At 49.2% G+C, this 11784-nt stretch overlaps 1 long non-coding RNA gene across 1 annotated transcript; it reads right to left on the reverse strand.

The window, feature by feature from the left end:
- Window positions 1-2235: 2235 nt before the first annotated feature.
- On the reverse strand, window positions 2236-7597 carry LOC123649373. Its single transcript, XR_006739000.1, has 2 exons — window positions 7361-7597; window positions 2236-2380 (listed from the first exon to the last, which is right to left on the reverse strand). It is a non-coding gene; the product is annotated as an uncharacterized LOC123649373 (long non-coding RNA).
- Window positions 7598-11784: the final 4187 nt, after the last annotated feature.

Below are 11784 nucleotides of genomic sequence, written 5' to 3' on the forward strand. Positions count from 1 at the left end.
TCCACGCGCGGCGGCGGGGGTGGGGGGTGGGGAGAGTGTGCAGAGATGGCCTGGTCCTCACAGTGCCCACACGGCAGGCAGAGCGAGGACAGCAGAGCAAGGCCTCCTCTGGGTAACCAGCCTCACGGTTGTCTCTCCAGGAGGCTGACTCTTTGGCCCGGGTGCTTGGACTTACACAGGAGGTGGAAAACTGAGGAGGAACGGCAAGAGGTGAGCAATCAGGGCCAGACCTGCTTTGATGATGAAAGAACAGAGCCTTGTTTTGTAATCCAGGCTGGCTGAGGAGGCTCAGATGGTGACCTGAGCACACACATTGCCTCCGCATTCCTGCCCTCGTGGGTAGCGATCAAACTCTGCTCCTGTGCCAGGAAGCAGGCCCCTGAGAGATGCTCCGTGCGTTCCCTGCCTGCTGGGGCTTTCTAAGCGGGTAAATTCTGGGTCTCCGGACGTGGAGCACAACATAGGCCACCAGAGGGCGCCCCGGGCACGATCAAACCGCCCGGGAACCCATCGCACACCCAGGTCTGCAGAGGGGTGAGCAGACGGCCGCCTGGAGCAGGTGCTAGAAGCGTCCTTGGTGTCCAGTGCCACTCCCTACCCCGGCTCTGGACACCCCTCCCCAAGTGTCCTTTGATTTTTCCCACAACCTTGGACTCTCTGCAGCCCGCCACCCCAACTCCACACACATGCACATGCGGATACAAACACACTCACACATGTGCACACACTGCACACACAATACACTCGTGTACACACAGGCACACACACATATGTGCACACACACACACCTGCAATCCGGCCCTTCCACCTTCATGTCCAGGGGCCAGGATGGGGCCCCTACACCATCAGTGTTCTTTGGCCAGCCTGGTCCCCTCATGACTGCCCCTTGGCATGCAAGCTTGACGTCACAGAGGGAGAAATGCACGAGTGAAGGGGCCTCATGCCCTCTGCAGAAGGGGAGGGGCACCGTGACAACAGCAATGCGGCGTCCACGAACCCAAAGGCAGGTGCCAGAGCCGAGAAGCAAACTGCAAGTTCACTTGTTCTGCGGAGCTGTCCTCAAAATTGCCCATCTTATCAGAATTGAGGAGAGCCCTGACACTACCCTGTAAGGAACATGTACAGCCACCAGCCCCAAACACTTGGTGGGTTCTGTGCCCAGGGCCAGCCTGGAACCCAGGCAAGTCCACACGGGCTGAGGCCCGGTGTTGGGGCTGTTCCCTGTGGCCGCGTGGGCTCAACTTTGTTACCAGTTAACACTTCTTGTGGAGGGCATTTCTCTTATTTTAAGAGCCACACGTGAGTTTTGTAGAAATTAGGAAAACACAAAAAAATAAGACAAAATTAAAATCATCCATGATCAGTTATCATTTTGGGAAATGGCTGTCCAGTCTTTACTTGTTCACGTTTTTAAAAGTAAAATAAAGAATGTATTCTAGGACTGGTTTTATGTGCTGTTTTGTCACCTAACATTAGATGTGCCTTTCTCCTTTCTCCATCGTGCCATCAGATGTATTTCTATCTAGTGGTTTTACCATTTTAATTTCTACATTCAGGTCTGTAATCTAAGGGGATTCATTTTGGTATGTGATGTAGGGGTCTAATCTTACCAACCTGAAAACATAATGTCCCTCTGTCCCAAAGTTTCGGGGGCTTCTGTGGGATGCAGGAGATGAGCTGGGAAGGTGACAGAGAACCATCTGGCACCCTGCTCCAAAATGCTTGGGTTTCACACGATGGAAAGACACAGAGTGGATTTGAGCAATGGAGTCATGTGTTCAAATTTCAAATTTGTGTTTCTGAAAGGGGATTCTGGTGTTGTATAGGAAATGGGCTGGGAGTTGGGGGGCAGATTAGGACCACGACGGTGGTGCAGGCCCCGGGAGCAGTGAGTTTTCGTGACTGGAACTGTTGCAGCAGCCTCAGTAGTAACCTCAGCATGTGTGGCACTTGGGACATGCCAAAGTTCTACACATGTTACACACACAGAGCTACTAAATTCTCATAACACCCCTGCTATTTTTAAGGAAATTGAGTCACATGGAGAGTGAGTGACCTTTTCACATTCACAGTATGTAAAGGCAGAGCTAGGACATGAACACGAGCATCCAGCTTCAGCGTATGTGCTCTGAATTGCAACCTTGTTCTACCCCAAATCAGGATGGGGAGTGGACAAGATGACGGAGCCAACTTTCCCCACCTTTAGTGCAAGGTATTCAAACAGACATCTTGGAATAACTTGGGAGGAGGTTGGATTTATTGGCACAAAAATCCAGAGGGCAGTACAGGTTCTCCAACAGCTTCTCTTTGTTTACAGATGATCAGCTCCTGACTGGACGTTGAGGCCACGTGAGTGACCGATGTCGCTCAGGGTTAAGATCTGTAGGGAAAGCAACGAGGGCAAGAGGCTCAGCCCTGTGAATTAGGTGCACGCTGAGCTATTTACCAAACAGCCCAGAAATAGAGTGTCCTCGCCAAGTGGGAGGCTTGTTTCTCTCTTGCCAGGGGCCCAGGGCTGCGTCACCAGGGGCCGAGTGGGCTCTTTCAGGCTCCATGTAAAGCTTCCTTCTCTTTGCGAGGCGCTATCCACGTGCAGCCATTTCCCAGCCCATGAGAGGGAGAAAAAAGTGGAGGAAAATATGACTGGAAGCTGCACATCTGACTCCACACAGATCCTCTTTGCCAGGTTGTCACACGGGCATAGGTGGCCACAGTGGAATGAATGTTGTCTCTGCTCTGCACACGTTGGGGAGAGGGGAGCCTTATCCAGTGGATGGAAGGGGACGGCTCAAAGCTCTGTAATATTTGGGAACCTTAATTATTTAGGGGAAGGAGTTAGCTGAGACAAAAAGACAGGAGTATTCTGAGATGAAGGGCAGCGATAGAGCCTGGTATCATAAAATCTAAGGGAATAGAGATGCTCGTGAGAAATGTGCATGATCTGTGTGAGCAAAATTAAAAAATTCTTTGAGAGATTTAAAGGAAACTTTGCATAAATAGAAGGACATATCCTGGTTCATGGATAGAAAGCTGAGTATTATAAAACATGTCAAGGGTGGGCACGGTGGCTCACACCTGTAATCCCAGCACTTTGGGAGGCTGAGGCGGGAGGATCGTTTGAGGCCAGGAGTTTGAGATCAGCCTGAGCAACATAGCAAGACTCCATTTCTACAAAAAAATTTTAAAAAAATAGCCAGGCATGGTAGTGCACACCTATAGTCCCAGCTACTCAGGAGGCTGAGACAGGATGATCGATCACTTGAGCCCAGGAGTTCAAGGCTGCAGTGAGCTGTGATGACATCACTGCACTCAAGCCTGGGTGACAGAGCGAGACCTTGTAGCTAAAAAAAATAATACAAATAAAACACATGTCAATATTTTCCAAACCAACTAGTAAGCTTAGAGGAATTCCAACCAAAATACATGTTTAATTTTTAGGCCGGGTTCGGTGGCTCATGCCTGTAATCCTAGCCATCTGGGAGGCCGAGGTGGGAGGATTGCTTGAGCTTAGGAGTTCGAGACCAGCCTGAGCAAGAGCAAGACCCTACCTCTACTATAAATAGAAAAAAATTAGCCAAACAACTAAAAATAGAAAAAATTAGCCGGGTGTGGAGGCGCCTGCCTGTAGTCCCAGCTACCCAGGAGGCTGAGGCAGGAGGATCCCTTGAGCCCAGGAGTTTGAGGTTGCTGTGAGCTAGGCTGACACCACGGCACTCTAGCCCGGGCAACAGAGTGAGACTCTGTCTCAAAAAAAATAAAAAATAAAAAATAATTTTTAATTTGGCAAAATGATCCTAAACTTTTCAAGTAAACAAGGAAATATTGGAGAAGAGTAGCGCAGGAGGCCCGTTGTATCTGACACGTGGTGCTGCGCTGGGCTGGGCTGTTGTATATGCAGTACGCAGCCACGTAATTAAATCAGCAAACACCTGGGCTCTGCAGGGCTCTCCCAGGCGGGACGTGGGTTTGGGAGTCAGCCACAGAGGCATGACCCTGGAGGCCATGCGTAGCTAAAACCACTTGCAAAGACCGAACAGAATGGGGAAAATGAGATGAGAACAGAATCACGGGGAACGGGGCTGTGCAAGTTCTCAGCCTTCCTCAGCATCTTGGGCGCGAGTGGATGTCCTGTGATTGCCTTCCCTGGAAGACGTGGGCCTGAGTTACAAGCAGCAGCCTGTTTTCCAGTGCACGTCTATAGTTGGTGGCCAAAGATATTTCCCCAGATACCTCTGTGAGCTGCTGTCTTGGAGGGTTTCCCTGCACCTTACATTACTTCTACTTCTGGCAAAACGTTTTGACAGGCTGTGTTCATTGTTGACGAGCATATACTTCTTCCATGCTGGACATCGCCGCATTCGGACTTCCTCTTATCGCCCTTCTTACACCACACCTTCCACGAGCTCTCCAGCTCTTCCCAGCAGGCTGGCTGTGCGCTCTGCGGCCGAGGAGTGTAGATGGAGCAAAGGGAGGGGCTCGGCCCTGGGGCCCATGGCCCTGGGGCCTCTTTCCAGGTGCTGGGGAGGGATTCGCTGCTGCCAGACCTCCCGACAGTACCACCCAGTCGTCTGCCCACCGCCCTCCCTGACTAACATAGGAGCCAATCTCTTCCCTTTACTATGACTTTGCAGTTCTAGAAAGAACCTTAAAACTGATTTTATCTACAGGAAAAGAAAAAACCCTCAGTCTTCTCAATTTATTGGAACTTACTTATTTTTGAAATAAGTACACTCTCCTTTTGTTTCTGATAAAGATCAGAGAACCTCAGAACTCTTCTGTTTTCTGGCATTTCAATGCCGTCATCGTCACTTGGGTTCCCCCCAGCTGTATATATGTTGAGGTACAAATTCTATTCCCAAGAAAGAGATAAAGCTAAAGACTTTTTAGAGACTCATATCTTAAGTAACAAAGTGGAGAAGATGTACACAAAGAGCTTCAGATTCGTCTTGCCAGACTTTGTGTGTTCTCACCTCATATTTCTATTTTTATAACCAAGTTATGACAATGATTTAGTATTTTCTTGTGGATGGTAGATATGATATCCTGTTTTATATACAGTCAACTCTTATATGAGCAAGTGCAACAGGAGTGGTGCTGAGCTCAGTCTCTGTGTCTGAGTGACAATTTGGCAAGTCCAGACTTAGTACCCAGCTCATGCCAGGTGCTGAGGCCCTGCCAGTGGACAGGGGTGGGTCTGCACCCTCACCTGACGCCTGTTTTACGCCCGTTGTACCTCACACTCCCATTCAGTACTCATTCGTCTTCTCATATTTCTTGTGTAAATTAAGTGTGTTAAAAATTATTGATATTATATCATATTTTATGTAATCCTGGGCAATTCACTACTTCCCTAGTTTCCAATTTGTCATGGCACAAGAGCTGGACTGATAATTTCTTACTTTGTAGAATCAAGAGCTCCCTGGAGAATTTTTTTCCCTAAACATTTGTTTTATGTTTGATATATAATGAAGTGGCATAAATATTTATAGGCGATTGGATACATGTGTCTATAACAAGTAAAGAGATAAAATGTGATGGTTTTCGTTTTATGGACCAAGAAAGAAATATTAAACAGACTGCTCTACTTGCCATCTTTCACTTTAAAATTTCTGCTTACTCTTTGCAAGGCCGTAAGGCAATGCCAAAGAATGTGGCCAAGCAAGAGGAGTTCAACATGGGTGAGTCATTGTCATGGAGACTTTGCCCTAAAAATATGGGGTGACATCCCCACATCAAAACCAAGGAAGCCAGGAAATAGGGAAGATGGAATCACAAATGAAGTCGTGACTCAGAATCTTTTCTCAACAAATATTTGAGAAATAAAGAGCACCACATGTTCCAAGATGACCTAAATTAACAAGGGGCTATTCAGGGGCTTAGTGAGGAATCCTAAAACATGGATGAAAGGGCAGTGAGCTGGGGCTTAGGAGTGACAGCAGCTGCCACAACTGCAGCCAGTGAAAGGAAGCTGCCCCACCATGGGGCTGTCTGTAGAGGCCCAGGCAGCGCTGGCCAACCTGGTCTCGCTGAGCAAGAGCTCCGACAAACGGCAGACACACACCAGCAGCTGCAAACATATACTCAGCTGCAGCAGATCCTATGCATTTACCCTTTTCAAAAACATCCTAACTCTTTAGATTGTTCTTCTATTCCACGATATTCTGGAGAAGCTAATATGTGCATGGCATTGTCCCAGGTCCAGGCAGGCAAGGGTTCTGCCAGTCGCTGAGTACATCTGCTCCAGTCGTGCACCCCAGAGCTGGGGAAGTAACCACAGGGTGGGCTTGGGGACCCGCTGGGCCCACTGCTAGATGGATCTGACCTTAAGCTCCTTGACCACTGACCTCCACAAGCTCCTGCTCTGACTGGGGCCACAGGGACGTTTCAAGGCTCTTGGAATCAGCGTCAACTCAGAGCCAGGGTCCAGGAGTCCCTGAAGGTCTGATTATTTCCTTTCTCCCAGTGCACGGTTACATCGGGAAAAGGCCATAGGTCCCTTTGGGGGAGGACGGGGAGAGATTAACAGTCTATGTTTGGGGCAGTGTGGCGCGGCCTGTCCTCGGGCACATCCAGCCTCTCTTCTTTCCGGGGAGTCTGGGTCTATAAACTGGCTCAAGTCTGGGAATTGCTTTAGGGGCAACGACGCTCTCTCCTTATGATTCACTCAAGTGCGTGTGACTTTTGTTCACCTGACCTAGAACTCTTGTGTTCACACAGATCCAGAAGGAATTTACTTCATTCTAGTAAGTCCGCCGCCCCCACCCCCTGCCGTGTGTCTCTGCGCGAGTCACACTGTCCTGACTGTCCCTTGTCTCTGCTGCTCCCATGGCGGCCGCCCCGCCTGGCCTTCGGCGGTGGAGCTCGGCGGCCCCTCCGCCACCTGTTCCGACGACTCCCCGCGCACCCGCGTTCCCGCTGGGTGGCAGCAGTTCCCCCTGGGAGGGCTGGCCTGCAGGGACAGCGACCGCAGAGCTCTTCCAGGGTGCAAATCCCCCCCTCACGGATTTATTTCTCACAGTCGTGAACGCTGTGGCCTCCAGACCGTCCCAGGATGCGCAGGTCTCACAGGACCCATCACTCTGCCACCGAGTCCCCCCAGCCCCCGGACGCCCCTTCCGCAGCGCGCCCAGGCGGGCCGGCGCTCTCACTCCGTTGAGCGGAGGCGCCTTCAGGCTGCGCTTCAGCCAAACCAGCCGCACAGCCCTCCCGGCTTCCCGGACTGAAACGCGGAGGCAGAAGCTCTGCTTGGTGCCCCCTCGTCAATAACCCACCTTACCCGGCATCATCATGTTCCTTCTGCTGTCATCCCACACCCTCCACGTCCACTCCCACACGCGCCCCCAGACCGCTGTCTGCGTACCTGCCTGCGGAGCGCGGCGCACCCCGCGACCCCTGCCGGCGCTCCAGTCCGGCTCTAGGCCTGGAAGCCACAGGGGCGCCGAGCAGGACCAGCAGGGCCACGCAAGACACCTGCTCCGGGGAGGCCTTGCAGGCTCCTCAGGAAAGCGGGTCGGCCTCCTCGACGGGGCGGAGCCACTCCTACTGGCAAGAAGGGCTCAGCAGAGCTACCAGTTCCCTGCTCCCGGTGTCATCAGGGGCCACCCGTGTGTTCCCAGGGCAGTTGTTGGCATCTCATTGTAACTGTGGTGAGCGCTGTGGCAGAGTAGAGCGCAGACAGGGGTTCCCCCTGTGTGGTGGAGCTAGAGGAGTCTGGTGGGGAAGGTGAGTCCCAAGCTGCTCTCAGTGGATGAGCAGCACCTGGGGGTGGGAGGTTGAGCGTCTGGGCAGGGTGGGGAGCGAAGAGGCCAGGCCTGGGGGTGTGTACAAGTGTTCATGTGTGATGTGCATGGTGTGTATGTATGTGTACAATGTGTATATGTATATGTGTGTGGTATAAGCATGTGTATGCATGTGTATACAAGTATGTGTGGTGTGTTTGTATCTGTGTGCACATGTATGTGGGATGTGTGCACATTCATGGTATGTACATGTGTATGTGTGTGTGGTACATGTGCATGTCTGTGCATATGCAAGTGGTGTGTGTGGGCTTGTGTGGATTTGTGTGTTGGAGCAAGCACACATTTTATTATTGCTGAAGTTTAAATTGTGAGGCAAGAAGTCACACAAATAACAGTGGCTCACATTACCGATCTCTCCTTGTGGGAAACCAGACATTGTTATAAGTTGAACAAACTCATACTAACTCCTTTAACACTCACAAAACCCTGACGCATTATTGTTATTGCTGTTGTCGTTTATTACCATGATACCCATTTTGCAGATGAGGAAAGCAAGGCGCCAGGGAGGCTAACTGGCCAGCCACAGGGCCTCAGAGCCTCAGGACTCTCCCCAGGGGAGCAGGTGCATGGGCGCAGCCCTGAGTGAATGTGGGTCTCCACGTGCTCGTGCTGGATCTGGGCTCCATCCCAGAGTATGTAAAAAGAATGGAAACCTCACGGCACACGTGTCCTCAGGACGCTGTATGCTCAGTGCCGAGGGACGGTGCTGGGGACAGAAACAAGGCCAAGCCAGTGTGAGGATCCAGTGTGAGGTCATTGCAGAGGTGGGAGGGGTGGGGACCTACAGGGAGGCTGTGATGGGGAGAGCCCAGGGGCAGAGTCCCTGCTTGATCCAGGCGACAGTGTTTTCAGAGCACAGACTGAGCGTGGAGCCGAGGGGAAGGAAGACGAGGTGTGAAGCCCACGCTCACAGCCTGGGCCGCGTGGTAAACAGAGTAGGTGCGGGGTGGGGGTGAGCAGCTTCCATATGCGTATTTGAAGATTTCATTTGTCTGGTTATATTTATTTATTTGAATAACTCAGTCATATTCACTCTTTTTCCCACTTTCTTACTGATGCTAATTAAAAGGATTGTAATGTCTGGCTCCCACATGTGGTAAACACCAGGCTCTTATTATTTTTTTGAGGAGTCAATTTGACACTATTTACATACACACGCCAATTTAAAGTGTACAATTTGATAAGTTTCAACAGATGTATACAGTCATGTAACCACTCTTCATTGCTGCAATTACATTATATTTAGTATAATAGAACATTTTCACCACCCTGTGCCTCTGTGGACTCTCATTCATATTTCAGTAGAAAGCTCTGGAAACTAGGCATAATGGGTCTATTTTACTAAATGAAGAGAGAATATTTTACTGCAGGCCCGTTGGCAGGCTGGACGGCCCTCTCGGCCATGCACTCACTGCCTCCTCTGCAGCATGTGGGAGGAGAGATCCCAGAGGGGCGGGGGCTCCTCACCCTCAGATCCTCGGACTCTCGGTCCCCATCAGCACCCTCCCAGCAACAGCCCAGGCCTCCTCTGAGCGCCTGGGTGGAAATGCATCCTCAGACGACAAACTCTACCTGCACTGGGCACAGATCCGGTTCCTTCTTGTGCTGGGACTGATGCTTCGGCCACCCTGAAGAGTCAACAGACCAACTACACCAGGCCATCCTTGTCCCAGGTGCAAAATGTGTGGCAACATCAGTAAGCAGAATGAAAAGGCCTCAGTGAGCTGATGGATTTGGGGAGTAAAGGGGATGGAAATTTGTAATTATGAATTTCTAGTTTGGACAACTAGGTAAAACGAAAGGGATATTATGGGAGAGGGAATAGATATGTCCCAAAATGAACATTCTGTCTGGGACATATGATGCTTGAAGTACCCGAGGGATAAACAAATGAAGATGTTTGATTGGGAGCCAGAAACACCACTGTGGGAACTGAGAAAAGTGGAATCAAAGACCCTGATGAAAAGGTGAAATTTCAAGTCGTGGGGTCAGAAGGCTCAGTGAGGGTGTGCAGTGTGTGGAATGAGAAGTATTTTGGGCAGGGCCCTGGGGAGCTCCCAGAATTTAAGAGATGAGTGGAAGCAGGGAGTGCTGTGGAAGTGAGGGAGGAGAGAAGAAAGGAAGGAGTGGCTAGTAGTGCACAACACAGAAGAGTGGAAGTAGAATGAGGACTGGGGAAAGGTCAGTAGGATTGCAAGTTGAGAAGTTATTGGTGGTCTTAAAGCGTATGGTTTCATGGGGCAGAGGTGGGAATGACGGGTGAGGCAGGGAGAGGACACCTCACTCTGACACTGGCCGTAGAAGGGAGGGAGACAAGACGGTATATCTGCTCCCCTTGCAGCTCACACACTTGAAGATCTGACAGCAAATATGTTTAGTATCCAGACAAATGAGGTCGGGTCTCCAAGTCGGAATAAGTTGTGTAGGGCTTTTAACAGGGCAAGGACTGGAAGTGAGGGCAGTGCAGTGGGAAGTCAAGAATGATTTGTTTATGCCCTGCCCGCCCCCAATATCCAGGAAGCAAAGTCCTACAGGGCAGAGGTATGCCTATTTTCTCTTCAACTATTTACCTCAAAAAGAGTAAAAAGGAGGATTGTATAGTTCAAAAAAAATCCTAACTTTTACTTCCAAACAATAATAAAGTTCTGAGAGTCCAGGAGGCAAGAGGACACTTTGAGCATCTTGCTCAGCTCCCAGGGTCCTGCCTCCTGCCTCCTTCTGTGAAGCGCTGGCTGCTTCTCTCGCTCTGCTCTCGGGTGGGGAGCTGCCTTCTAGTACTCTGGGTACCGAGTCGACTCCACCGTGAAGAAGCAGCTTTTTCCGTCAGGGTATCTTTGGCTGCAAATCATGGAAAACTTGGACTAAAAATGGTTTAAGTACTGGGGATATTTATTATCTCACCAACAAGAAGTCTGGACTTAGTTCAGGTTGGTTCAGTAGTTCCATTAGGTCATCGTAGACCTGGGTGGACCTATCTCTCCCCAGTGCTTATAAACTCAGTGTCAATCAAGGCTGATTTATCTCGTGGCCATAGGATAACTGCTGGTGGTAATTAGGGCATGATGATTCCTTGTTTGTATCTGATAAGAGAAAGTTCTCCCCAGAAGTTCTGAACAATCTGCTCATTGGTCCAAATTGGCCTACGTACACCTAACCATGAGCCAATTATTATCAAGGAAAGTAAAATTACCATGATTTGCTTAATCAGTAATTCTCACCCTTGGCTAATTTTTAAGAATTATCTAGGAAAATTAAAAAACCCTTAAAATCTGGGTTAGATGTCAGATTAAATCAGAATATGTGAGGTATGGCCCAGGCATGGGTTTATTGGAAAACTTCTGAGCCACCAAGTCTTAGGTTTAAGGACTATGGCATAGACTAATGTTCACACTCCAGGACTTAGGACACAACCAAGATAGACCAACTGTAACAAGGAATAAAACCAGGCCTTAACGGATCAAGACTATTGCCAGTAACTTAACTGCCATCCAAAGCAAAACTCAACATTCTTTATAGGAAAATATCATAATGTGGAATCCCTACAATATAGCAATGTCCAGCTCACAATAACAAATTAAAAGAATGTTAAGAAGCCAGAAAATGTAATCCATATTCAAGAAAAAAGGTAATAAATAGTAACAGACACTGAGATGACCAAGATGATAGAATTAGCAGACAAGCACTTTAAAATAGTTATTGTAAATATGTTAAAGGGCTTAAAGGAAAAGACGGACTGAAGAAGTGAACAGATAAGGAGTTTTTAGAGAGAAATGAAAACGATGGGAAGAACTAAATGAAAATTCTAGAACTAAAAACTATAATATTTAAAATAAAAACCTTAGTAGAGGGGATTAACAGTAGATTATAGATGGCAGGAAAAGAGATTCACAAACCTGAACATAGAAGAGTAAAACTCAGCCAGTCTGAAGAACAGAAAGAAAATAGGGGTAAGATAATGAACACAGGATCAGTGACATTTTGAACA

The sequence above is a fragment of the Lemur catta genome, chromosome 13 (assembly GCF_020740605.2).
Source record: "Lemur catta isolate mLemCat1 chromosome 13, mLemCat1.pri, whole genome shotgun sequence".
Classification (NCBI taxonomy): Eukaryota; Metazoa; Chordata; class Mammalia; order Primates; family Lemuridae; genus Lemur; species Lemur catta.